Source organism: Anser cygnoides, chromosome 1 (genome assembly GCF_040182565.1).
Source record: "Anser cygnoides isolate HZ-2024a breed goose chromosome 1, Taihu_goose_T2T_genome, whole genome shotgun sequence".
In the NCBI taxonomy this organism is placed as follows: Eukaryota; Metazoa; Chordata; class Aves; order Anseriformes; family Anatidae; genus Anser; species Anser cygnoides.
The window spans coordinates 133,211,492-133,237,963 of NC_089873.1; the positions used below are offsets into that span (position 1 = coordinate 133,211,492).

General features: G+C 38.4%; 1 protein-coding gene across 1 annotated transcript in view; it reads left to right on the forward strand.

Annotated features, from left to right (window-relative positions):
• The first annotated feature begins 406 nt into the window (after window positions 1-406).
• MID1 (midline 1) overlaps window positions 407-26,472 on the forward strand; it is a 250,254-nt gene continuing 224,188 nt past the window's right edge. Inside the window, exon 1 of the mRNA XM_048066735.2 lies at window positions 407-551. The gene's annotated coding sequence lies outside the window, so the exon portion shown is untranslated. The remainder of the gene's footprint in view (window positions 552-26,472) is intronic.

Genomic DNA, 26,472 nt, shown 5'->3' on the forward strand with positions numbered 1-26,472 from the left:
TCGGTGCTATCAGAGTGCGCGTGCTCATGCCTTTATCACCTTGTGTGCTTTTCTTGGAGTAAAATATAGGTTAAGGGAGGGTATTCTGTAAAAATATCAAGTGTTTTATGCAATACTAACATAGCACTTGGTATTAGTGGAGCTGTTAGAAATGGAATAGCTTGAGAGGTGTTAAACCGCGTTGCAACAAAACCCTTCTCCCCTCCGAAGCCACTTCAGCGCTACGCCAGCAAACTTCAGGCGGGCAGGCAGCCCCATTTGGTATCTGTGGAGTTAACCAAGTTAAGCTCGCTCCCGGTTAGCCTCTTTCACCAGGAATGCAATTAGCGTTCACCTATATAAGGAAACCTGCCCGGCGGCGCGGAGCTGGGGCTGGGGCTAGCGGCGGTGCGGGGCTGGACAGGGCACGGCGCGGAGCCGCGCAGCAGCACAAGCAGCAGGAGCAACAGCAGCCCAGCCCAGCCCAGCGCCCGGCTGGGAAGGACTATCCCCGCTTTCTTCAACTTCAGGCCGAGGAGAAAACTGTCTGGGGGTTAAAAATGGAGAAGCAGGTATGGTGACGCGGAGCCTTGCGGCTGCAGGGTGGCGGGGTGAAATGCGGGGAGGCGCGGGGCGCTGCTTGTGAGGCTTGGTCCTACAGCTGCTCTTCCCTCCTAAAATGGCTTGCGATTTTATACGGGCTGGGAAGCAAAAGTGCGCTTCTTGTGTGCAGCAACAATTACTTTAGCTTTTCTGGCTGTTCCATGTGCTTCTGATTCTCATACACCTTCTTTTTGCTCAGGAGATTATCAAACTTTCTTATCTCTGATGGAATACAGACGTGAGTTGGGACTGGAAATAGGGCTGAGATGCTTTGCTTAACTCCTTGAATCTCTGCAAATGCAGAATTTTATGATCCTATCCTGTCTGGAAAAGAGGTCCTTGATTTTGTGGTTTAAAATGTGCACTTTGTACAAGGCACTCTCTTCAACATTCCCAGAGTTTTGGTGTACTTTATTTTGTTGTGTATGAATGCAGCTCAGTCAGCATAGCTGGAATGCATTTGTGGGAATACAGGGAGTTCCTGCAGCAATAAAGATTTTTCAGTGAGTTAAAAAATAAGCTGCAGGTACTGTTTAAGAAGTGTAAGCAAAACTTGTTCTTCTACAACTGGGATTACCCCAGGTTCAAAACAAGCTTTTGTGTTGCTTAGGAAATATTTACATATTCTGATAACCTTTACAACAGCCTCTGTGTAAAATACTGGCAGAGAGAGAGACAACAATCTGTTCCTTGTAGATTTTGGCCAGGACATAATGAAAATTCAAGTTGAAAACTTACTTCCAACAGCTTTCTAGCTGGAAGAAAACTGTTGTGCTGTCCATCAGGACAGTTGCTGTTAAGCATCAGCATGTTAATTGTGGAAGTTTCTTCAAGTTTTATGCAGTTATGGTATAAAAGATAGGAATGAAATAATACTTTGAGCTTTCTGAGAAGTGCCTTCTAAGAAAAACTGCAAAAAACTATTCAGAAACAGGTGGCATTTATTTTCAGAATGGTTGCTTTTCTGACCCTTTGCAACTGGTAGACATAAGATTGCTTTACACTAATTTTCATTGTTAATCATATTTATGTGGGCATGTGCACGTGAATGCGCTAGTTATGGGAGTTACAGACACATTTTTGCTGGGAGACAAAGTGGGAAAGTAAAGTACAGTCCTATGCCTACGGGCTGAGAAGCTTTCAATGAAGATTATGTAAAAACCCTCTTCCTTCTAAATATTTCACATTTTTATGAATGAATGCCTGCTTAGAGTTAGTAATATGATATTACCTGGCTAAAATTAATTGAGACTAACTGTCAGGTTTAAAATTCACTTGTGTTGATATAGGTCCTCATTCATTTATATGTAAGACATTTCCAAACTCCTGACTTTCAATGTTTAGCTAAGTATTAATGGCAAAGACATAATAATAACCATGACAGTCCAGCAGGGAATTTTATGGCAGCTTCAACATTGCAAAGAAGGTAGGTAGCATGTTCCTAAATGTTGCTTCAGCACTACAGCTAATGGGTTCATTGCCATGAAACATCTTTGGTCTTGGTGGAAAACACCACAGCAAACAAAACAATGTAGGACAGATGGACTAGAACTGTAAATTTAACTTGTTTAACTTCTCATCATGGTGGTTTCCAGTCCACTTTGCATATAACCTTTATTATTGTGAATTGAGTGGGAGCACAGAGGAAAGATTTTAACAGGGATGTTAGTAATTGAAGTATGAATTTAAAGGACAGAAGACGACACTGGACCAACATACTATTAAATCAGCTTTCTTGTAGTCTATCCAGTAAATTACATTGCCCTGTCAGTTTAGTGTCTAGCTATTCCACAATCATTAATGGTCTTTTGGCTTCACCACACAAAGTGAGATAGAACCCTGGTTCAAAGTCTACGTGGTATCTTTTGGGCTGGCATGAGCTTACTCTTCCCTAAGATCTGAGCAGCCACCTAGGCTGCAGACTGCCCCTAGATGAGTTTTCTGACTGTGGCTCTTCCAGGGAGACAAAGAAGCACTGTGGGGTCTCATCCCCTCAAGCCACAATGTGTGTCTTGTGCCTTCCTCTGCCTCCCACAGGATGTGTAATGCACCAGGACATGCCTAACACCAGTGTCTACACTGTTTTTTAACTCTGCTTGGTGCTGTGCCCATGATGTTGCATGAGTTTTCATTGACTTGGATGCACTAAAAAGCAAGTTCTTCTCTGACTAGGATATATGTATGGAAGATATATCCCAGGAAAACTATCCTTGTTTACAGTGAGAAAAGAATTGCAAAGTAGATGAAGCAATTTAAAGTACAGGGTAGACCTTGAGTATTATCTCAAATCCCAGCAAAATCCCATCCAACTGTGGCTGGGTTATAGAATGACCCTTCTCTTTTGTGAGCTCCTGCAGACCAACCTCCTGCCCTACTCATTGGTCTCCAATCCATGTTAATGTGTGATGTGTTGCATTCAATGATTAAAACAAGAGCTAGCATTCATTGTAACATAGTTTAAGGATTAATTCTTCATTCAATCAGTGATTCCTTGATACCAGTTTTAATAGCAGATCCATGTTCAGGGTGTACAATGGTAAGGTATTGGACTATATAGTTTGGAAATGAACAATCTAAACCTAGGCAAAAGTGCAGCAAGTCTGTGCATATGTCTATGGTACCATCTTTAATTGTGTAACAGAAACAAGACTGAAGTGAAACAGAAATATTTGAACTTGACAATCCGGAGTTTAATGCATGACTCAATTGGTATTTCTGTTTGTATGCCAAAGGTGAGAAGCACCAGATTATTTACGGGTATGACAAAAGTTTTGATTACTTGGACCAAAAATATTTTTTGCCTCTCTGTTGTCTTACCGATGAGTTCCTGGTGGTTTAAATTCATGAGAAGTTTCACTCATTTGTTGCTTTTAAAACAGCAACTGCTTGATGTATTTAGCTTTTATTGCCATGTTTTTTTGTTTAGAAATGAAAGGCCGTAACAAATGGTTTAAATGTTTTTCACATTTAGTAACCTGTTCATCCTACAAACAGAAAATTTGTTTGTATGCTTTCTAGACTTAAATTAAACCATCACTGCATGTATATGTATGTATTTTTTTTCTTTCTGATTTGCATGCAATTTGAAACTGAGTAGTCCTACACGTTGGCAAGAGAAGCTGGGCACAGCATTTTTTTTCCTGTTATCACTTTTTCAATAAAAAGAAACACTGACTTTCAAAGGTGTAAATGGAGAGCTTGAAATAATAAATGACCATGCTGTACTAGTTGTGTGCTCCCTTTAGGGTTTTGTTAAAGGTTTTACCATTCCATTATGTTATCATTTTGTAGTGTAAGCATTTTATGTGGCATGTGTGATTTCATTGCCCTAAAGTGACCTTGGGAAATTCCTTATTTCCCCTGAAGCACATGCCTAATTGAAAATTGCCATCCGCAGTTGCAGAGCTCTAAAGAAGGAATCTGGGAATAATGCAAGGGGGAGATGGGCATCCAGAGTGTGACTGGGGTGAGAGCTTTTCTTCTGCAGTGTTCATTGTACTGCATAAGCTTAAATCTTTGCTTTGAGGACCAATGATAAGGAAGCACAGCAAAGACATCTTAACGTCTGCCCAGTTCATCTGCCTGACGTTGCTATCCAGAGATCACATGGTCTACAAGAGGTGTGTTTGATTTCTTATTTATTTTTTTTACAACTGTCTTTCTATTGTTCCAGCCATTGGTAAATGTATCTGGCATTTAAAGTTGAAAATGCAGTTCAGATTTGCAATGATATTTTTTAGTCCAGCTGCTGTCCTCATTCCCCAGAGCCCTGCTTGCCTCTGCTGAGCCACTGAGTTGAAGGATAAAGTTATGATGACCACAGTATTCAACCACAACATAAACTAAGACATAGCATTCCCTGCTAGAACCCTCTAGCCTAGCCTTGCATGGCAGCTCCTGTGAGCATGTGTGCTTGGGAGCCATGCAAATGAAGGAGGCAAAAAAACTGGGCAGTGTAAAGCTGAGGAGTGGTACTTCCTCAGATCAGAGGACATTAAGCTGTGCCCTGAATTTAAAAAAATGAAGTCTGCATCATCTATATATTTATTCACTAATGTGTAATGTAATTGTTTAGGGAAGGAAAAAATTGAAGTATTTTAATTAAAACTGGATGAGAATCATAAAGCACGAAAAATCTGTGATAAAGATGTTGAACTGCAGTTCTATCATGCCTTCTTGTATGTTTATTCAGTCTGAAAAATTCAGAAAACTACTGGGCTGAGGATTAAACTTGCAAATTCTCCAGTCTTGTGTTATCTCAAAAATAGCCTGCTTTCTGCAGGCTTATGATTCAATTTTTATTTTTTTGTTTGCTTGTCTTTGTGTTAAATCCAAGTTATACTTCAGAACTATTGATCAAAATTAAAGTATTGGAATACACACTACTTTGAAACTCATACAGGAAAGTATTGAAAATATGCAACTTGTTTTAGTATTTAAGTTTACCAGCTTCTTAGAAAATATTTCCTTGCTTTTTTCATTAAAAATATAATATTAAATCTATTTTTTGATGCTATAACAGATAACTAGCATGTGTTGTAGCAAGTAAGGGAATGCATGAACAGTTGGCATATTTTTTGATTCTATTTTATTATTATTTTCTTAAGTGTTCAGCAAGATATTTAAGAACATAGTTGAGGCCGGAAGTCTGTACATAAACAGATGCATGTTTCCCTACATATCTATATCTGGGATCTTAGTACCTGTTCTAATTCACATGTTGCTAAATTTTCTGCTCAATTTTAGTTAAAAAAAAAAGTTATCATGTGATGCTTTGCACAGAGCAAATAGCAAACTGCTATTTGCTTTTAGCTACATCAGTCAATATTTGTAGCATTTGTCTTGAACAAATCAACATTTTTCTTTTTAACAGTTTTTGTAAAACTCCTCTGAGGGGTGGATGTTCATTTTCACTTTTTTTTCCCTCTGGTAGTTTCACTCAATGGCAGTTTTGCCATTGGTTCTCTAGATGTCAGATTTAGGGAAATATCAGAAAGTAGTTTCCTTTGTTACATATGATTATATGAAGTCGTACATAACTTCAGGTTCTTCTGAGGTTTTAGTGAAGTTCACATTCAGTGGTATGAACGAAATGACATTTTTGACACCTCGTGCATAGTTCCAGCCATTCCAACAGGCTGAGAACAGCATTGTTCGTAATGCACTGGATTACAGAGCCAATAGGGTGTCAGCCCATAAGTCATGACTTGTCCACTGTGCTCTTCCAGCAATGCATGTGCTCCTGCTGTTGTTTCCAATATTTGTTTTGTAGCTACCCAGCCTGGAAAATTCCATAAAACCTCAGATCAGGCCTCCTGAGGTGGATTTTTTGGGGCACGTTTAATTTCACTACGTATGAAACAACAGTAGTGTTGCTGCTATGTTAATGCTGTAAAACAAGCAATGGTTTTACTACATTTCATATCTTTGTCTTGTTCGCAAGAAATTCCACACCGTTTTAGCTGAGGAGTTTAGGTATTAGCAGTTAATTACGAATTCTTACCTTAAGGATGGCAGCATGCCACAAAGTGGTTTGGGATATCCTATTGGTTGTTCATTCAAAGTTATGCAGCTGTGCTTAACACTCCAGCGGGCAATTCTGGATACGTTGTGTTTTGCCTTTGATACGTTGCCATACCACCACCATTAGCACAGTGCTTAGACTGCAAACATCTGTTTGCTTTTATTGCACATGTGTTGCCTAAGATGTTCTGTTTTTACATGATGTAAATCACTGGACTCAACCGGCATTGCATTTGTTTACCAAATAAACCTTAAATTTTGTCAGTAAAATATGTCATATGGGATAACATATATGACATATGCAGAAAAAAACCTGTCAAGTTCATGTCTGTTGTCACCAATATTTCCAACCATTCCAACAGTTCACCAATAGTGTTGCAGTTTTTTTTAACTGCATGAAAAGAGACATGTAAATGTCAATACAGAAGTAAAGATTGCAGTGAGATGGGCATGAAACCACACACCAGACAACAGTGATGGGCATAGAGAAATGAACCAGACATTGGAAAACAGAATTAGATGAAATCTGCATATGCTTCATTCCAGAATCTCACCATATTCATAGCACAAAACAGAACAAACACTTAAAAGAGAAGCCAAATACATGCTGATATAGGGCAGCCTATGGTGCCCTCTTGAATGGAAAGGTTACCTGAGTTTTGAAGTTTAGCTGTTGATCTCTGCAACTGTTCAGCAATACCTTGTTGGTACACTGGTGCTTCAGACACATCTTGGTTCTAATGCGCACCACTGAAGACTTCTAGAATGCACAACAGGATTTTTTTGGTTTAGACTAATGAAAATGAACTCAGTGAAATGACTTACAGTTGTTAGCTTGATCTTAATTTTAGAGGTTAACCTAATGTGCCTTGAAGGTTTTAGTTCTTATGTTTCTGTCCCCTTAAGAGATGAATTTGAATGTTTTGTCTATGTCACATGAGAACTAGAGAAACAAAACACAAGGAGAAAATGGAAGATTACAGCTGAGTAGAACCATCAGCTGAAAAGTCCTTTATTCACCACAGACAACTTAAAGTTTTTGTGTGTGCAGAATTGCTGCATATGAAAAAAATAAAAAAATGTTTTCTATTCAGAATCAATTTAGGAAACTGAAAAGTTTAATTGATGGAGTTGGTATCATGTGCAATGTTCCCAGTGCATCATCTAGGCTGAGAGAGCTAGAACTAAATTCAAAAGTAGTCTGAGCAGCTGGCAAGCTGGTCAGAAATCAAGATAAAATGAATCAAAAGAAGCACAAGTCACTACAGTCAGGGATGAAAATATAATTCAATGATAGAAAGTGGGGAATCGTTCAGTCAGAAGCATCTGTGGGCTATTGCAAATTAGAAAATGAATGCAAGTCACCAATGTGACAAAATGTTGAAACGTGAATGTCATTCTGGGACTCATTACTGAAGGTATTGTATACAAGAGGATGACAGCTAATTATTTTGTCCTGTTCCACTGTGATAAGCTCCTAGACTGAATTCTTTTTCCAGTTTTATACATGATAAAGACATATACAGACAAGCTGGAGAATGTGTAATAGAAAGCAATTGAAAAATTTTAACACGAAAACCTGACCAAGACTGCATGAACTGAGTATGTTTTAGGTAAAACCTGGATTCCCAGAGTGTCCTATACAAGATCTCTTGAGAACACTGCCTTCAGCTGAAGGACTAAAGAGCAGCTGAGCTCTTCCTGCTACTCCAGCAGATGACTGTTGCCTGCTCCTGTCTTCATGTGAGGGCAAAGAGTGAACCTGGAAGTACATGCTTGGGAGCCAGATGGAGCTGGGGATGTTCTGATCTCCACCTTAGGCCTCCAGTTCCTGTTCTCTAACCAGCTGGTGGTAGATCAGCAGAGGAAGACTCCTGGGTGCCTCCCTTATCTTAGGGATGAACAGGCTTAGCCTCAGACTGGTGTTATATCTACAATGTACAAGACAGTGGAGTGAAATGATGCCATGTTCCCTTCACTCTTTCTTATGTTATAGTCTCATTACTTTGGAATTTGGGATGTTCGAATAGTTACTTTGCTTTTAGCTTCCACATGGTTATTAGTCTTAAGTGTTATAGCCAAGAAACCTATTTTAACACTGGCATTAAGAAACAGCAAATACAGAGATAACATGAACAAATGAAAAACCTAATAAAATCATGCCAAAAGTAAGTGGGACTGGTTACATATGTAAAACCATTGCTATTTAGTCTACAAAATGCATACCTTTTCCTCTTATTACAGCATTACATAACCTATACAATAAAAACCAGAACAATACAGTCTCTGTAGATGTAAAGCAAGCAAGAATACAACTACTGCAAATAAATGCAGGGAAGCTTAAAAAACAAACAAACAAAAAAACAGCTTATGTTGCTTATGTTAGTAGTGGAGTGGAGATTGTTCTCCCAAGCACTGTATCTAAGTAGAAGGTATGCCTGAGAGTTGCATGACAAAGTTCTCCTTGGACAGCACAGTGGAGTGTTTGTGTTGTTGTGTAGAATGTGTTATTGATGTGCTGTGGGCAAAAAAATTAGTACATCTCCCATGTGCTGAGTCGTTTATTATTGTCAATCGATGTTGTACACCGTAGCCCAATATCCATTAAGCTCACCATGAGAATACAAGGCAAAGCATTTGATCAATCAGGTTCCAAATTAAAGTTGATGATCCAAGAGAAGGAGAATGTAAAAATAGAAGAAGATAAACATGGAAATGGAACTGAGATTGATTTCTTCTGCTTGATACTTTCCATAACCTCATTGTCATGAGTCAGCATTTCTGAGTCAGTCATTTCAAGAGGTTGGCTAAACTGAAATCCTAAATGGTTATTGTGTCTGAGACACACAATGGCAAAACCTGAAGTGTTTATGTTCCTAAAATTAAGTCACACATTGTCAATTATAAAAGATGGATTTATAAAAGAGTTGTTATGGGAACCTTTTCTATAACTGTATTTTTATTAGCAGAAAATTTCTTCAATATCACAAGCATCCACTTGAACCTGTCTGTGTCTTCACTTGTCTATGAATGGACTAGTTTGCTCTAATGGGACGGTGGGGGCAGGGGTAGGGAGCAAACAGGTTGCAGCAAGGACATATAGTAGCAAAAGAAACTGCTTTCTACTGCAGTGTTCAGTCATTCATGTGTTCAAGGAACAGGTATAGAAGACAGAGGCTGAATAAGCTCCTCTCCTTCCTACTGCAGCCAGGGGGCTGTTTGTCAAAACCACTTTTCTGACCAATATTTAGCCTAAGCATTGAGGCAGCCACCATGAATTTTCAGTTTTCTAGGTGAGACCATATAGTTTCATGACTAGGTCCTCCATCTTGCAAGAGGGATCCCATAACACATGTTGCTGTTGGAGTTACTGTTTTCTTCCACAGTGATCTCTGACTTAATCCAATCCTTATTCTGAGCACAGGGGAAGGGAATGTTGTCTCAGACAACCAGTGTGTAGCTGTTAGAAAATACTCGTTTAGTGATGGCAATCATTACTATGATTTTTAATTACTGTCCTTTGGGACTGGAGCATATTACATTTTGTATTCATAGGCAACATCACTATCTGACTCTCATTTCTGAGGTTTAGAGTTCTGCATCTAAAAATATTTTGCAAAAATTAAATTGAACCAGACTACTAAAATATTCAGTAATTGTAGGCAACTGTATAGCCATATGTCTATTCCAAAACAGCTTTTAACATTTTGCCTAGAGAAAAATCCTCTTTAAAGTGCTTGGACAAGTTAAAGCTAAAGCTAAAACTTGTTTGAAAGATGACATTCTTCTAAGCAAGGTTCAGTAATTCTCCTAGATCAGGACCATGTCAGTAGGTTCTCACGTTTTCATATACTAAAGATAGATGTCAAAGTAAAATCCAATATGACAAAAATCTCCTGTCCAATAATATGCACATATGGTACTAATTGAACAGAAAGCAACCTGTATCTTTCAATGAGCTAGAACTTAATGTTTTTTTCCACTGAAGTGATTAAAGGCTAGATTGAGAAAGATGGGTGTTACGAGTAAGGTTCTGCAGTGTTTGACTTTTAAGTTGTGTGAAGTGATGTGCCTTTCCTTATTAGTACCTCAGAACAAGACCTATAATACAGAGGATAATGAGCTGCCAGAAGAAATGCCTTCCCTTCTGTGGAGTTCAGAGAAAGCTTTGTATAGTGATGGTGGATAGCTTCATCTGCCTGGGATGTTCTTCCAAGGGTAGTTGCTAACAACTGTTCTCCCAAGGGCTGGGCAGAGCTCACTGTTTTTTAATCATAGCTAGACATACTTTTGGTTTGGTCTACCTTTTATATGACAGACTATCTTGCCCTGGAAATGCAAGATGTGTGCTGAAGACTTTTCCCTGACTGAGAGGAGGTTCCAGGGTGTGTTCAGTATTGCCCGGAAAGGCAGTGCTATGGCCAAGAGGTGGCATATGTGTGTTAATACAAACTTATTTCCTCCTGTAACAACTGGGCCACTGAGGGGAAAAATCATGTAAAAATCTGGGCTTTGTGGTCTTCTGGTGAGAGCTATCACAAAAGGAAGGAGGTACCATGGCTTGTGGGCCTCACTAAGATTATTTTTTTTTTTATGTTTTACATTATACAGATGTTAAGGAAAAAATCCTAAAGCACTGAGTCAAGAACTTTTTTCCTCCCACGTGGAGGTCATAAACTCTTGGGAGATGAGACAGAGGGTAAAGCAAGACTAAATTAAAACAGGCTTTCAATAGTCTTAAAAGCTCTATGTGAAGTTAGGCACCTCTGTAGGCTTCTGGCACTTGTATTAGTTTGGTCTCTTGAATTATGAATAGGTGGAGACAAGCAGCTAGGTACTGAGTTGTTTGTACAAGCTCTGAATCAGATTTACATTCACCTTGGATTTTTAAAAACCAAAGTTCTCCTGGGTTAACGTAGCTTTTTTTTGATATGTCCAAGCATTGAACTCAGTGTTATCATTTACAGCTGATTCCTAGGTCTTGTATTTAAGCTGCTGTCTATTTTTCATTATGGGATTAACTGAGTTGTAGTAGTTGAACACAGTACTAGAAGGTGGCAACAATTTCCCACCTCAGGAGAGACTGTTCTTGAAGACTTTTCTTCCTTGCCCATGCTAAGTGTGTGGTCTGGTCCACTTGGAGTATTCCTTCTGGTGATATACATCTGACACAGCTATGGCTTCCTTTCTGTGAAAGATCAGCAGGTGGGATTTTTCAGAGTAGCAATATTAGTCTGCCTGCAGTCTCCTATGGGAGAAAGTAGTAATTTATGAACTACTGAGAGCAGAAAGCCCTGTGTTCATGGGACCACAAGATGATTTCATTCCTGTAACCTCTTGCAAAAAATATGATGCAAGATATTAAGGCTCTGAACACGATTTAATATGTTAGTCCATGGCAAGAGAAATTGTCCTAATTTTTAAGACTACAAGCGCATAATGAAAACACTCTGTGTTACTAAAACTCATCAACAGTAGTTAATACATTTTGCACCTGAAAGAATTTTTTCTGTTGTTTCCTATGTTCACCGTTTAATGCCTGCCACTCCTTTCTCATGCTCTCAGATGGGCAGAAGTTGCATGCTCATGTGTTGTTTCCAGTGTAGTCGGTGCTTAGCGTTTGGTGCCAGAAACACAGCTTCCCTGTTCTCCATCGTGCTGACTTCGTTTGTATTCCCTGAAGTTTCTGTGAAACCATAGAAGAAAAGAGCTTTTAAGATACTGTAAAAAGAGAAAGGGTCTTGACTTTTATGTCATGCCTTGTTAGAAGCCCACATTTGGTATTGGACAAAGGATTCCAGACAGTTGGCATCTCTCCAAAACGACTTATGGCTTTGCTTTTAAAAAGAGAGATCCCAGGTGCAAGTGACTTGAATAACAGAGGATTTAATGTTAAGACTATAATTTTTTATAATCATCTTCCCTTTTTTCCCCTAATGTAATACAAGTATAATTCCACTGTAACAGATGATTGCAAGCACAAATATATTTTCCTTGTGACTCTACAGGTGTTACAAATACTGATGTGCTGAAAACTCACTATTCGTATATCTTGTAGAATTTAAGAACATTAATTCTTCTGATTTCCCACAATAAAGACGAAACATCCTTCTGCTTCAGGAGGTATTCTTAACCATATATGTTGCTCTAAACAGAAGAGCAATGTTGCTCTTCTGCAACAAATAAATCAAACAAATACCAACAAATAAATGTTGCTATTAAACAGAAACAATAGGGTCAAGGGGCATGTTACAAACTTCCTTGTCAGTATGGTGTAGCTTTTCCAGTGCAGTGTTTATCTGCCTCATATTCAAAATGGTGGCTTTTAAGAATACAACTGTCTGGAAAGATTTCAAAGGCACGTAGAAAAGAATTTTTTTACCGTGTTTCATTCCAGAATGTATAACAAGGGATGTTGAATGAGTATTACAGAAGCACTCAAACTTCGCTGATCAACATATAGAAATTAATATATAGTGTGTGACAATTATGGGAAGAGATCTGTATCCAATTATAAATTCCTCTTTGTTTTGAGTAACATTTCTGTGGAGTAGTCTTCCAAGGAAAGTGGTAAAACTGTGTACTAAACCATTGGCAAATGAACTGTGTGAAGTCTTTGAAGGCTCTTCAGAAAACAAATCTGAGAAGAATGGAGGTATGGACATGATGACATAGCGGAGTTTTCTTGTCTAAGTACTGGCTTGAATTTTGACCCTTGTGCAAGCCATAACCAGCTGTCTCAGAGCCATTTGGGTATGCCAAATTACAGCATTCAGTGCAGATGAATGCCTTCCTCCATCACTGCTATTAGAGAATTTTCTGATTGAACAGTTGTTTATTTGGAAATATGTATACAATGGAGATTTGAGAGGAGTGTTTGCCAGTTGAAATAAGGATGGAGTCTCTGTAAAAAGCATAGGAAGCAACCAACTCTGAAATAGTAAGTGTCCCACCAGTTAGATCACCAGTCTGAGTTACGAGACAGAGACACTCAGGTCTGTCACTATTTTTCTTTATTTCATTATTCTTTATTTCATGATTTTCTTCATTTCTGTGATTCTGTGATGACGTATCATTAGAAATCGCTGTGGGCTTTATAGCTCAGACATGGCAAGCATCTCATAAGCTCTGCTCAGAAGTGCAAGCAGCTGCATTTCACACTTACTAAAGCCCCTGTAAGATTTGTAGCATAGCTCTGCATTTAGTACAGACAAATCTTGTGTAATACCTGTGAGCACAACATTCAATGTTCTATTCTAAGAGCAGCTTGATACTAATTAATTAGCAAAGGAAAATGAGTTATTTATATATTTCTGGTTCATGTTGTTTTATTTATTAACTTTTTCATTACTTGTTTTTGATTGAAAACCTCAGTTATTCACAACAAAGTTTTTGCAGGGCTGATCTCATTTTGACTACGGTCATTACAAAAAGGCTCTTCAGTCTTAAGAGTGGCTGGTAGAATGTGACATGTGGAGCAGAAATGTAGAATGCAGCTTCATAGTTGCAGATAGGTTTGTTTTCTCTTCTCTGATCTTACAGAGTCAGGTGTAAGTAGTTGCTAGAATGGGACCTGTCATGTCTTGGATGGATCACCCCAATCCTGGCTGCTCTCACATAGCTTTGGGCTGCTCTCAATGGCTCCTAATGTTTCATTTTGTATAGAAACTCTTTTCTGTTTGTTTGTTTTGTTTTTGTTTTTGTTTTTCAGACCACTTTAGGATTACCCAGGTGTTGAACGAGGCATTTCAGAAAATGATTGTTTTCTGCTTAGTTCTGACTGTACCAGTATTAAGTAATTTATCTCAATGGTATTTCTTCCTGTGCCTTCTTTCTTTGCAGTAAAATAAAATAAATAAAAAGTTTGTTGGAGTCAGAACATGAAGAAGCAGACAAGTATGGTCCTACAAAAGTGGTTCTACTTCTGCAATGACTGCTCTGTGAAGGAAGTTGAAGGGACTTTGTTTTAGGTCAGACCTGTGCAGCTGGTGGCTTCTTATACAATGCTGTCAGTGCCTGGAACAGGTTCAAATGGTGCTTAGTATGGTGATGCTTAACCAGGTGAGCTACCAGCTTCAGTCTTATGATGCACCATTCAAATGTGACTGGATTAATATCAGGGCACCAGTGCTTCTTGTGAGGCCTCCCTTCCAAAGAGAATGGCTGTCCTGACTCATCCATGGCTTCATTGGCTTGTCTTCCTGACCAGAGCCCTGAACATTTGTCCCCACTCTTGCAGATATGCTTCTTAGGCTTTGATCCCCCTTTCCCAGAAACTTGATCATTCTTTGCTGAAAATCCTTTTGTCTGGTAAACATGAGCTCTGGCTAACCCAAACTCACAGGTTGTTAGTGAGAAGGATCCTTGCAGCTATAAACTTTATCTGTTGTTTTTCAACTGTGTGCACGTATGATCTCACTGACAAACCTAGTATGTTGCTCCCGCTGGAAACGAGAGCTGTATCCTACAGTAAATGTTCCTGTACCACCTACATAAGCTGTCTGTGTTGAATTTACCTCACTGGCCAGTTTGCAGTGTTTTGCAGGTTTATGCCATCTCAGAATTAATTAAGCAGTATAAAGAAATTATACATCTCGCACAGAAAGTTTCAATGTTTAAACACTTATAAAGGGTTAATGAAAGAGTAGAAGATTTGCATATAGTTTGGAAAAAGAACTGAAACATTGTTCCCATGGGAAATTGGGGAAATGGAAGTAGAAAGAATTGAATTTATTGCAGATATCACTTGCTATGTTAGGTCATGTAGACCAGAACAGGGATTTAGGGCCCTGAACCTGCAAACACTTATACACGTGCTTAACTTTACTACCTAGTGCAGTCCCATGTAAGTTAGTAGGTCTACTCACGGCAATAAAATAAAATGCGTAAGAAAGCATTCTTAGGAATGAAGCCTCATATTTGATTTTCAGTATATCAGAAAAACAGTGAAGGGTTTTGTGGAGTGGCTTAACAGACCGTGCTGGTAGCTAGATCATTTTTTCGTCCGAAAAAAAAAATTTTTCATCCGAATTTTGAATGGATAGCAAGGAGCCTATGCCTTGTTATCTGAAAATATCAGTAATACCTCCCTGTAAGTGTAGCAGTGAGTAAAGTCTAACTGCTAGGATGCAGAAAGCCTCGAGTCTGGAATATTTTACAGGTGCTACCTTTTCACTTTGCTCTTCCTACAGTTTTTCTGAGATTGGCCCCAAAATATTCTGACAGTATTAAAAGCTGTTCCCCTCCCTTTACCTATCACAGTTTGCTAACCAGCATTTTCATGCAAGATTTGAAGTGGAATGTTGTAAAGTTATATGCTTTTAGTCTGTAAAACTCTGGACTCTGTCCAGCAGCCCATTTTTACATGGCCTGGATACTTTTCAGACAAACAGGATCTGTACTAGGGTGCAAAACTTTAGACAACTGATGCATTCTTTAAAATAACTACAAGTTGGCTCGCTGCCTCTTATAGGAGTCTGTTAAGACTCCCCCACTGCTGCCTAGGAATATATTTGTGGAATTGTGAGTGCCAACAAAGTAACAAATTTAAAGGTAAGTTTTCTTTCCTTTGGCACTCTGAGAAATTCTTTGTAATTTATTATACATTTAAGCAAGACAGGTAAAAGCACTTAATACTTCTGGGTGGACATACCTGTAATTTCAGGGAATAAATATTTTCTGATTTATAAAAAGCAAATATGTCACAGAAGTTCTTTTTTCTTCTTTAGTGATAGACTAATTTCCCAAATCCATGAAGTCATTCCCTGCAGAGATTTGTTCCTTGATATTCTGCAAAGTACTTTAATTTGAGCATCCCCCAGAAATGTTCTGCTGTGGGTAGATACTCCTGTGAACCCATCTGGTGAAAACTTTACTCCATTTCCTTGCAAGCATCCAAGAGGCATTAGTTTCATGCCTGCTCCTACACATTTCTTCCTTGTATTTTTTAGCCCAGAATGTCTGGATCTTCATTATTGTCTATCCTTTTTACCTTACAGGATTATCTCCAACTCCTGTTAATTATCTGTTCCTCCCTGTAGCTTTGGTGGTAGCAGATTGTTGCATCTCCAACTGTTGGATTCAGATGGAGATACTTCTCTCCTCTGATGAAGTATCAGTTCTTGTTGTAGACTGGACAAAAGAGGGCTAGATGGGTTCACTTTTTATCTCCAAAGTAAATGAGCAGGTCTCCCTTATCTATTGGTGAGAAGGAGCAAGGTTAATCGAGAAGACATCTACAAGAGAAGAGAACAGTGGCTTTTGGCCACTCTTCCCAAGACCAGCCTGCAAGGAAACACAGCTCCAGATGATCTCCTTTTAACATGCCTTTTTACACTTGAGATGGGCAATTTGGCAGGAGTCGTATAGCTTTCTCCATGAAGCAGAAATTTGGTTTAGTCCCTTAATACACCTAGCTAGAGAGCAACCCTGTTGCCAAAGACACTAGCAGAGACTGTGTTCCTTATGCAGCAACGATGTTGAATATGAGTAACTGCATGTCTAGAAAGTCTGTCACATTTAAACTCAATCCATTCTTTAATTCCAAACTTGCCTCACAAGTGAATTGTTTGGATACCTGGATTTTTGTGCTGAGGTTAGCGGGGAAAAGGTTGGAGCCTTTGGTACTGTTAATTCTAAAAGTGAACTCCCTGCTAGCGCTGCAAATGGGTTGTGGCAGTTACAAAGCCACACCATTACATCCCATATGTGCAGACACATGCTTCTTCAAGTTTTCCCATAACTAAAAGAACCCACTTGGGTTTCCTTGTGATGTTTGTCATGGCTCTAGAAAGACAGGTGAGCTCAGGCTGCCTTTAAAACTGTGGGGGGTGGTGGTGATGTAGCCAAGCCTAATTTTTGTAGGGATGATTAGTTGCTTTGGCCTCTCTGGATACATAGGAAAAGCTACAGTCTGACCCCAAAAAACTATGAAACATAGGACCAGCTGTTTGCCAGTAGCTTTTCTGCCTTAGGAGACGTTCTTCTTTTGCCCTTTTTCTTCCAAATATAACCTGGATTTAATCACAGTGTTTATACCAAGTTTTACGGGATTGAGCTAAACATCGATATATTTAATTCGATATTTTTCTTCCTTTCTTTCTAATTGTTATTTATTATTTTTAAAATAGATAAGTCTTGTCTACATCTACATTTTTTTTAAGAGGGATCTATTCTGAGGGCTAAATGTAACAGTTCTGATGGATAAAAACTAGATAAGCAGATTCAGGAGGAAAAAATATTGCTGAGTAGCAATGTTTTATTTGCACCTTTTTGCAGTGGAACCATAACAAAGACAACAAAGGGAGAGGGTCTGAAAGTATTGCATTGGAGTTGCAATATTGGCTGGCTTGTAAGCTCTGTTTCAGAGCAGTGTCAAGTCAATAGTATCTTTTAAAGCCTGAAAAACAAACTTGACAATTCTTTTCATGGTTTATAGAGTTGTAGAAGAAAAATATGCTTTGAATTATTTTTGAATAAGATCTTAGAATAATTAAATAAGGGTGTGACTTGGCCCTCAAGGGTGTGACTTGGCCCCAGTTTTTCATAGCTGTCTAATAATAATGACAGGAGGTGTTTTAATTTTCCATGCGCTGTGAAAATGACCGTCAAAAAATAACCTGTGACTGAATTGATATGAACATCATTTGACAAATTCTTGACAAATTTAATTGCTAACTTTGTTATTAAAGTAACCCTCAGAATGTAGGAAGTGCTGTTTTAATTTAAGTATTTTGAAAAGAAACGTTACATGGTAAAAATGAACTTCTGGCAAAAAGTAAAATTAGTATCTCTTGATTTTTACTTTTTTCTTTTTTTTTCCTGAGACTTACCCACCATTATGTTAAGCAAGGAAAATGTAGGAACACTTCTTGCAGTGTTTCAGCAGCCAGTATTTAGCTTTGGTTGTATAAAATGACAGTACTCAGGAAGGTACATGTATTGAATTACTCCATTAATAGAAAGGCGATGCTGGTACAGTAGTTTTCCCCCAGGCACTGAGTTTCACAGGTGCTGTAATCATGGTGGGCTACAATGATAGTACTGTAAATGCAGAAATAACAATTTGCAATTAGATGCATTTTTGTGTGAAATGTGATAAATCAAGGAGCAGAATTTGTCAGATATCAATTTCCTAACAGCAAGAATGTTTATCTAAAAAAAAAATATATAAAAACACAAAAACTCACAGCTGAAATCACTATTTCCTTATGTTTTCACTCAGTTCTCAGAAATATTAAAACACAGTTCCTAGAAGGAAGCTTTTTGGGTTCTTTTAGCCTCCATTAGAGAGCATTTGTTATGTAGGCATGTAGACACATTTTTGGCAATATCCATGCCTTCATCTGCATGCTTTCCAAAAACTGTCAGTTTGTTGTGGAGAATGGCAGTATGTTGGTGCTGCCAGTCATTGACTCCCTGATTTGGGAGGGAAAGGGCTGATAGATATAATTAGGGAAGCACTTGCAAAGAATTCTGCCTTCCCATTGCTCTCACTCAGTGGGAAGTGTGTCTTCCTTTTAGAGAGGATGCTGGTGTTAACTGCAGTATGTTATCACTGCCTTTCTTTTTGTAATGCATTGTTGCAAGACATGTAACTGATGAATTGTAGCTCCACAATGATGTAAAAGTTACCTTACCCGTGACCTAAACTTGGAAAACACAGTCATTTTGAGAATGACGCTTTCATTGTGAATTTAAATATTGTAGTTCTCAGGTTGTTTGCTAAAGGGAGAGGTGTTGTTTGTTGTCAAATAAGGAAGTAAAATTACCGCATGATCCATGGACAGCAATAGGACATGAAAAACCTGGAGGTCTGGCGAGGTCTGGCCTTGAGGATGTGCCCTGGAAACATCAGGGGAGTGGAAGAGAAGAGTTGCAGCTTTACTGTGGTGCCAGCTGGACCTGAGACACTATTCCTGCCCCCAACCAGTGGTGCCATGACTCCTCAGCTCCAGACCAATGCGCAGCCGTCTTCTTTCTGGGTGCATGTGGGGTCAAAGTCCAAGCTGTGCAAGCACCCAGCATGTCAGAGCCTATCTGCTTAATGATATTTCGGCGCTGATTGAAGTCATTGAAGGCGTGACTCCTTTCTGGCTTCCTGTGCTGGTGTAAGAGAGAGTCCATAAGTAAAAGTGATGCACGCTGATCAGTAACAGCAATATTTTATGTTTTGCAGCATTAACATTCTTTAAAGACTGATGAATTTTTTTCCACACGTGGGCTAAAACAATCACCTTTTTTGTTTGTTTTTGTTTTGTTTGTTTTTAAGCTTGGTTCCCACCAAAAAGTGAACAATTAAGCTGCTATGGAAATTCTACTATCAAAACACCAGACAGGGCCTCTCTCTTTCTTTTTCTCTTTGTGGAAGTGTGTGAGTCACCCACCTACACAGTATTAATTTCTCTTACCCTGGAGAGTACTCTGTGGATTCAGGGTCAAAGTACAGGCTACATTCTAAGCTTGGGTGATGTTCTCTGCTCCTTGTGGCCCACCCAGGGAGCCTGGCCCATGAAGAGCCAGATGATGCAATTCCTCAGAGACTGCCTGATGCAGGGTGAGAGGCCAGGTCTCAAATTCTGAATAAGCTCCTTGCTTATTCACCCCGGGACCTGTGGGGGTGATGCAGGACTAGTGATGTGGTGCTCGCTGTAGGGGAATTCAGTGAGATGCTAGGGACAAGTCATTTGTTTCCAGGTCAACGGGCTCAAAGACCTGGCTGTAGGAGCAGCTCACCTGAGGCTGAGGTTTACTGCCCTTTGCCTGAAAGGGGGTTGGTTTATGGGGGTGCAATAAAAATGCAAGTGCTTGAACGTGAAATGCAGGTACGGTTAATGTGTAGAATGTCAGCCAGAGCCAGGCAGCAGATAGCTGTGGTGGGTGCAGGGGGTTGCTCCTGACCCCTGCCATGTAAAAAAAAAAAAAAAAAATTCTATTCAGAGTGGCTCTGATTGACAGCCAGGACACTGAAGGGAAACAAGCAGTAACTATTATCTTCCTGCTGAAGCGGCTCCAAAGTGAATATAAACAGTGATTGTTTAGAGATCATCAATTAAGCTAAGAAGTATTTAGAGCAGGTGCAGAGCAGATAATGAATGAAAAAGTACTTTATAGTCCTCTATGTTTAAAACAGTTTGGCTTTTTGATGTTGTGTTTACTGGGAGAAGTATTGAATTGATAGTTGGTGCCTATGATTTGTTTATGAAAGTTTCAGCTTAATAAACACACTGCAAACATCAAGAGAGAAGGTCTAAATGATGGGAACTCTAATGCCGGAGGATGCTTTATTTATGGCTGCAGTAATACTGAAAGAATATTTAAACTTATAGATAGAGATTTATGGACTTTCTTACTTGTTAACTTCCGATTTACAGAAATATACTTATGCAACCTTTTGTACACTTCACCACACAGCCATGTTTAGAGGCATTGATGAGAATGAAGCTTTCTCGTGTTAAGCACTTGGTATGAATGCAGTTTGTGGGAACTTGAAAAGCCATTTCAGATAACGGGTAAGAGAAAAGGAAACATTCATTATCTTCACTTAGCAGAGGAAGATTCAAGAAATAGAGGAGCAAGGGACAGAGACAGTGCTTCTACCAAAATAAAATTTAATTGGCTTTTCATAAAAGAATTCTGTAAATTAAACAGCAAGCTGATCTCACTGTGTTAACTGAGGATAAACATGGATCACTGTAGCTTACCCATCTTGTATCTTGGCAATGTCTTATATGACCCTTCCTAAAACAGGTAACTGAATATATCTTTTTGTTTGTTTTTAACTAGTCTTGCACTTTGTACTTCTATGATTTAACTTTAGACAGCTAGATCCTCCACCCATATTGTCCATCCCCTTGGTGAATGTATTACCACTTCAAAACTACATACTGCAAGCAACAGTGATGGGACTCCGCAAGCAGCAAGTCTGAGCTGGTGTTGCATGCAGAGAGCATGCTAGTGTTGCGTGGGGCAAGGGGGTGCTCTGTACTTTGGGGTTGTCATGCCTTTGAAGCAATCACGGCACAAGGATGCCAGTACTTGCCAGGGAACCACGGTGCCAGGTAACGCATTGCCAGTGTGTGTGCACCTTCCAGCATGGCCTCTCCATCCCGTACAACTCTTGCAACAATGGCTGGGCTGGAAGAGGCAGAGATCTGGCGGTGATCCCACTTGTTACATGCCTTGTATTGTGGAAGCTCCCTCTGAGAAGCCCAGCCCATCTGCCCTGGGGGATGGCATCCATCAGTGTGGACATGATACAAGGAGGCTAACACTGACAATCTTGAGGTCACCTTTTTTTCTTTTTCTTTTTTTTTCCGTTTTTCTTTTTTTTTTCTTTTTTCTTTTCTTTTTCTTTTTTTTTTCTTTTTTTTTTTTTTTGTCTCTCCCTTGGTGATCTCCCTGCAAAATCCCAGCAAGATACTGTCTGGTCTGAATTACTGAGAAGGAAGACTTTTTAGTACTGGGAAGGATTTAAAAGAAATCTAGTGCTGATACCAGCAATGAAACAAATGTTCCCAGTGATTTCATCCGATTTCTCAATGGGAAGAAAATAAATCCCCCATGGTGGCAGCTGGGTTACCTGAGAGTCCCTGGGCTGGCTGAGTGGTAGGAATGACGTGAGGATGACTCTTAGAGTAAACAGATGGGGAAGCCTCATGGACTGGTTAAATTACTTAAACACCACCTTATCTGTAACACAGACATGCATAAATACACATGGGAACATACAGTTCTTTACCGTGGTTGAACATATGCCTCTATTAATGTAAAATAGACAGAGTTCTATTTCAGTCAAGCATAATATAATTTGCTGTTAAATTCACAGTTACACTGAACTTGTATTTGTACATTTGGTTTTAGTTTATCTCAAACTGTCTTGCCATTTGTTTTTAGTTGATCTCAAACTGCCTTACCATTTTTAGGCGTTAAATATTTATAAAATCTATAGAAATCTTTCTTTTTCCTTTTTTTCTTTTTACCAACCAAATGATTCATTGATGCTTATCTGTTATATTTTTGTAAAACTTACGTTGTTTTTTTTTTACTTAAAAATAGCTCCCAACTCTTCCCCCAAATGCCAGTTGCTAAATCCTGCTAATGAAGAACCTTGTAAAACCAAAACAGTTTTTCCATAAATAAAAGGAAGAGAAAGTGGAGTAGAACATGTTTAAGTTTGTTCTTTCAGTGTCTTATAAACAAGAGATGTGAAATTAAACAAGCAAGACAATGTTTTATACATACTGGTATTGGCTTTGGGTTTGACTTTGAATGTAAATATGAATTTAATTAGCCGTTCAACAAAAAGTAGGACATAAATATACAATCACTGCACACCAAGGTTCCCATTTAAATAAAAGGGATCTCTTCTTAAAATTTCTAGAAGGTGCCAGCCTACTTGTGGGTAACAAATTAGCCTTATATGCTAATATAACTATATATATCTACCATATGCATTTACAAAATACTCTGCTAACTGCCATGAGGATATTATTCACTTTTAAAATTCAAGCATTAATTACTTTGCTTTCCAAAGTGCCAAGTTATTTTTCCCCATGCAGATGTACTTCAAGTCCTCAAACACTAAAACAATTAAGGAATTAAACTAAGATTAAAATTGTCTCAGAATTAGTTTCCTGGCATGATTTTAATTAAATTATAGAGGAATTTTTAATGAATCTTCCATTGAGAAAAGTTTATTGCTTGTGCTTTTTGTCTGTCATACAACAGTTCAGCATTCTTTTAATTTCCATAATTAACTTAGATTCATACTGCCTTTTCAAGATATTTTTCTAAGCCTTGAGTATTTTAGAATACAAATACCATTTTAATTTGTTTAATCTGTTAAAAATGTAGGCACTCTGTTACTCTTTTTTTTTCTCTCTTCTCCCTTCTCTCTTTTTCATTATTTTTTAACCAACTGCAGTTAAAAATAACTGTTTGACTGGGATTGCCTCCCACAATTACCCACTGCCCAAAATGGCACATTACCTGGTTCAGATTCGAAAAGTCACATTAGAACTGTTTTGTTATTATTTCATCTTGGGAACTTAAATAGCTAGAATAAAATGCTTTTTTCCTCATGTGTCATTACAGCACATGAGCCCAGTCATCATACACCTTGGAAGAAGACAATATATCTAGCTTCTGACATTTGGTTTTCCTACAGTAACCAATGCAGCCTGGTTGTTAACAAAATGTCTGTACTTGGAGGACAGGCTCTTCCTGGCAGCGATCATCTTGTATTTTTTGAAAAATTCCTGGGATGCTTGTGGATGGACATAAATACTGCGTGGATTTTTCATTTTCTCACTGCTTAGATGCTTAAATCACATAAGGTGTTTCCTCCATTAGATGGCACTGCTTGTTTCAGTGGTGCCTTCAGTCACTCATGCTGTGTGAAATTGAAAGTAATTAACTTTTAGGAGGTGTTCTTGTTATAAAAAGCAGTCTCTCCATGTGGGCGTTAGTTCTTTGTTCATATCAGGCTGAGGAAAGCTCTCTTTCTTGCTCTGGCTCTCTTTTTTTCTTCTGTCTGAATAACAGTGCTGGAAAAGCAGAGCAGCGGAAGGTCCATGGAAGGGCACAGGTAAGAAAAAGAACAAAAGACATCTCCATCCTCCCACTCTGAAATCAAAAGGAGTTCTATCTTCATACAGGTGATTCCATTTGAGCCCTTGTGATTTGAGAAACCAAACAACATTTCACTTATTCATTATAAAATGGTCATGTCTCAAAAAAAAAATCCTTAAATTTGGAAACACACAAAATTATAGAGCTGGACGTGTCTCCCAGACCTATGAAAAAGGGATGGATAGATAACTGTTTTTTTGTTTGTTTGTTTTTGTTTTATTGTTTTTGTGATTGAGCGAGAACCAAGCTATTACATTGATGCAGCTGAATTTGACCTGTGTCATTAAAAAAGAAAGACCAAAGGAAACACTCTTGTTTTAATGTAGATTTTGGATTGAAGCTCACCTCTGAAGAGGGGCCAGCAGGAGTCTTGGGCAGGTCTCTGCTAACAGTGAAGGTTGCTGGGTGCTGGCACATTGCCAGAGGGCTCCTGGTCATGATTTTGACCTGGCAAAGTGGCAGGTCCCAGGCATGTTTTGGGTGCTAGGATGAGCAAGGGGTGAACCCTGGTAAGGGTTGTGCTTGTGGCCACCTTGCTTTTGAGGGTGGAAGAATTTAACAGTGTGAACGTGAGTTATTCCATGCCTGCTGGCCTCGGTGCCAGAGAATAGTCCCAGGCTCCTTTAATGGACTCATATAATTGTAGGCACTGTGTCCTAACAAAGTGTTAAGCAAACAGGGGAATTTACCCTCTCTGGACTGCTCAGCACTAGCAAGCAATGACTAGCAGCAGTGTACCTGTGAATATTTTACTGTACATGTTTTTGGAAGTATTGCTGCTCTTGGCTGCACCTACGGTTCTTGTATTATAAGAGGCTGCAAAAACAGGTTTAGTCAAGAAAAATAACAGCAAATGAGGTTGGAGTGCAATGTTGTATTTAACTGCAAAGATAGTATGACCCTGCTGGCTGAGCTCGGGTGAGGGAAACATGGACCACTGTGTGTGTTATTGACTCTCAGCATGACTTTGAGCTAACTACTTCATCTTCAGTTTTCTGAAGTGAGTAATGATATTTCTTGCAAGCTGGACACACTTCTTGATGCTCTCTTAATTCAGTTCCTGAAATAGTGGCCTACCTTATACCTGAAGCTGTATTTTATTTTTCTAAGTCTATAACATGGGAAAGATATCAATGGCCCTTTGTCCCATCCTTTTTCTATCTTTCTAACATATTGTGAGTTTCTTGTAACCAGAACTGCTTCTTACTCTGTCTGTGGTAGTTACCAACAAAATCATTTTAGTTTTTTTCGTTTTTTCATTCAATTTTTCATTTTTTTCATTTTTTCATTCAAAATCATTTTGTTTTCTGACTGCTAGAAAAATAAAACAGTAATGAACTAAAACATCATTTCACAGTCTCACTTGCATCACATTTTGGCTGACAATACAATTCTGATCTTTACAATCATATTCATGTTATTTGTATTAACTGTATCATAGAGTTGTATAACCTATGTATATAAAACAACATACAAATAAAGAAAAGTTTGAATTTGTAAAGCAGACTTCCTAAGGAAAGAAAAAAACAAATGTATATTTTAATAGTACACTTTATGCAACAATAAACTGTTAACAGTTCAGCTTTTATAAAGGATTAGAAAGGAATTCAAGCAGGTGTGGTAAATTATAGGTTGAAAGAAAAAATACTTATAAAAATACAGTCTCCTTATTGTTAATTTCTACCAAATTTCCAAAACTTGAGTTAAGGCTCAATTTACATTTTCATTATAAGCAATTTTTCAAATTCTTATTAAATAACTTCTGGCTATAAGCTAGAAAGTAAACCATATACAGATATGATTTTAATTTTGTAAATCTATTTTAAATTGGAAACTTCTAGCCAGTAAAATTCTCTGTAAAACAATGACTGTAATAAACTTTAAGAAGCTTGAAGATTAAAATTTTTGTTGGGTGTTTCCATCAGTAAAAAGTTTTTTTTTCTATCATTTTGAATAGAATCCAAGCATTGCTGTGCACTTTTACTCCCTGCAGTGATTACCAGACATCACACATCCATTAGGACCCTGCATGGTACCCAGCATGTAAGAGATGGACAGGCAGCAGTAAGTTCCTGGGTAGCTTGGAAATATTAGCTGGTTACTTGCAACATTAAAATCCTATTTCTGTGAAGTTTCAGAAAAGTGGGTCCTTTTATTTTATTTTTTCTCTCATATGATACTTAAAATATTTTCAGGCATTTAAAATCATAATGACTTGTTGCATTGGCTAACTTAGGTGGACATGTAGGCCAGCCAGAGAATAGGTCTAGTCTTTTGCAGCCTATTGTGGTAAAAATATATTGCCTATTATAGGCCTGGATGCGATGACAGTTGGTCTAATTAAAATTATCTTTAGAAACATAGTCTTTCACACTTCCATGTTTGGAGACTTGTATTACACTCTTTGTACTCCCTGTCCTAAATTAAAATAATTGAAAATCTGTACTATGTAAAGAATAAAATACTGAACTTTTTGAGAGTAATGGTTCCCTAATAAAAACAAAGTGCATTTTGTATTCTTTTTTCCATATGATGTTTCCGTATTCAAGGAAGAATGAAATCTGAGAGATTTGGAAGCTATACTTCATCTATAAGGTAGTAGCTATGTGCTTGGGAAATCTAGTATCAATAGAATGACATCACAGTTGAGTTCCCAAGTCACCCAGGTGTCAAGTTAATTTAATGTAGACTTACTGACTTCATAACATTCTAAGTGGTCTTCCTAAATCCTTGTGT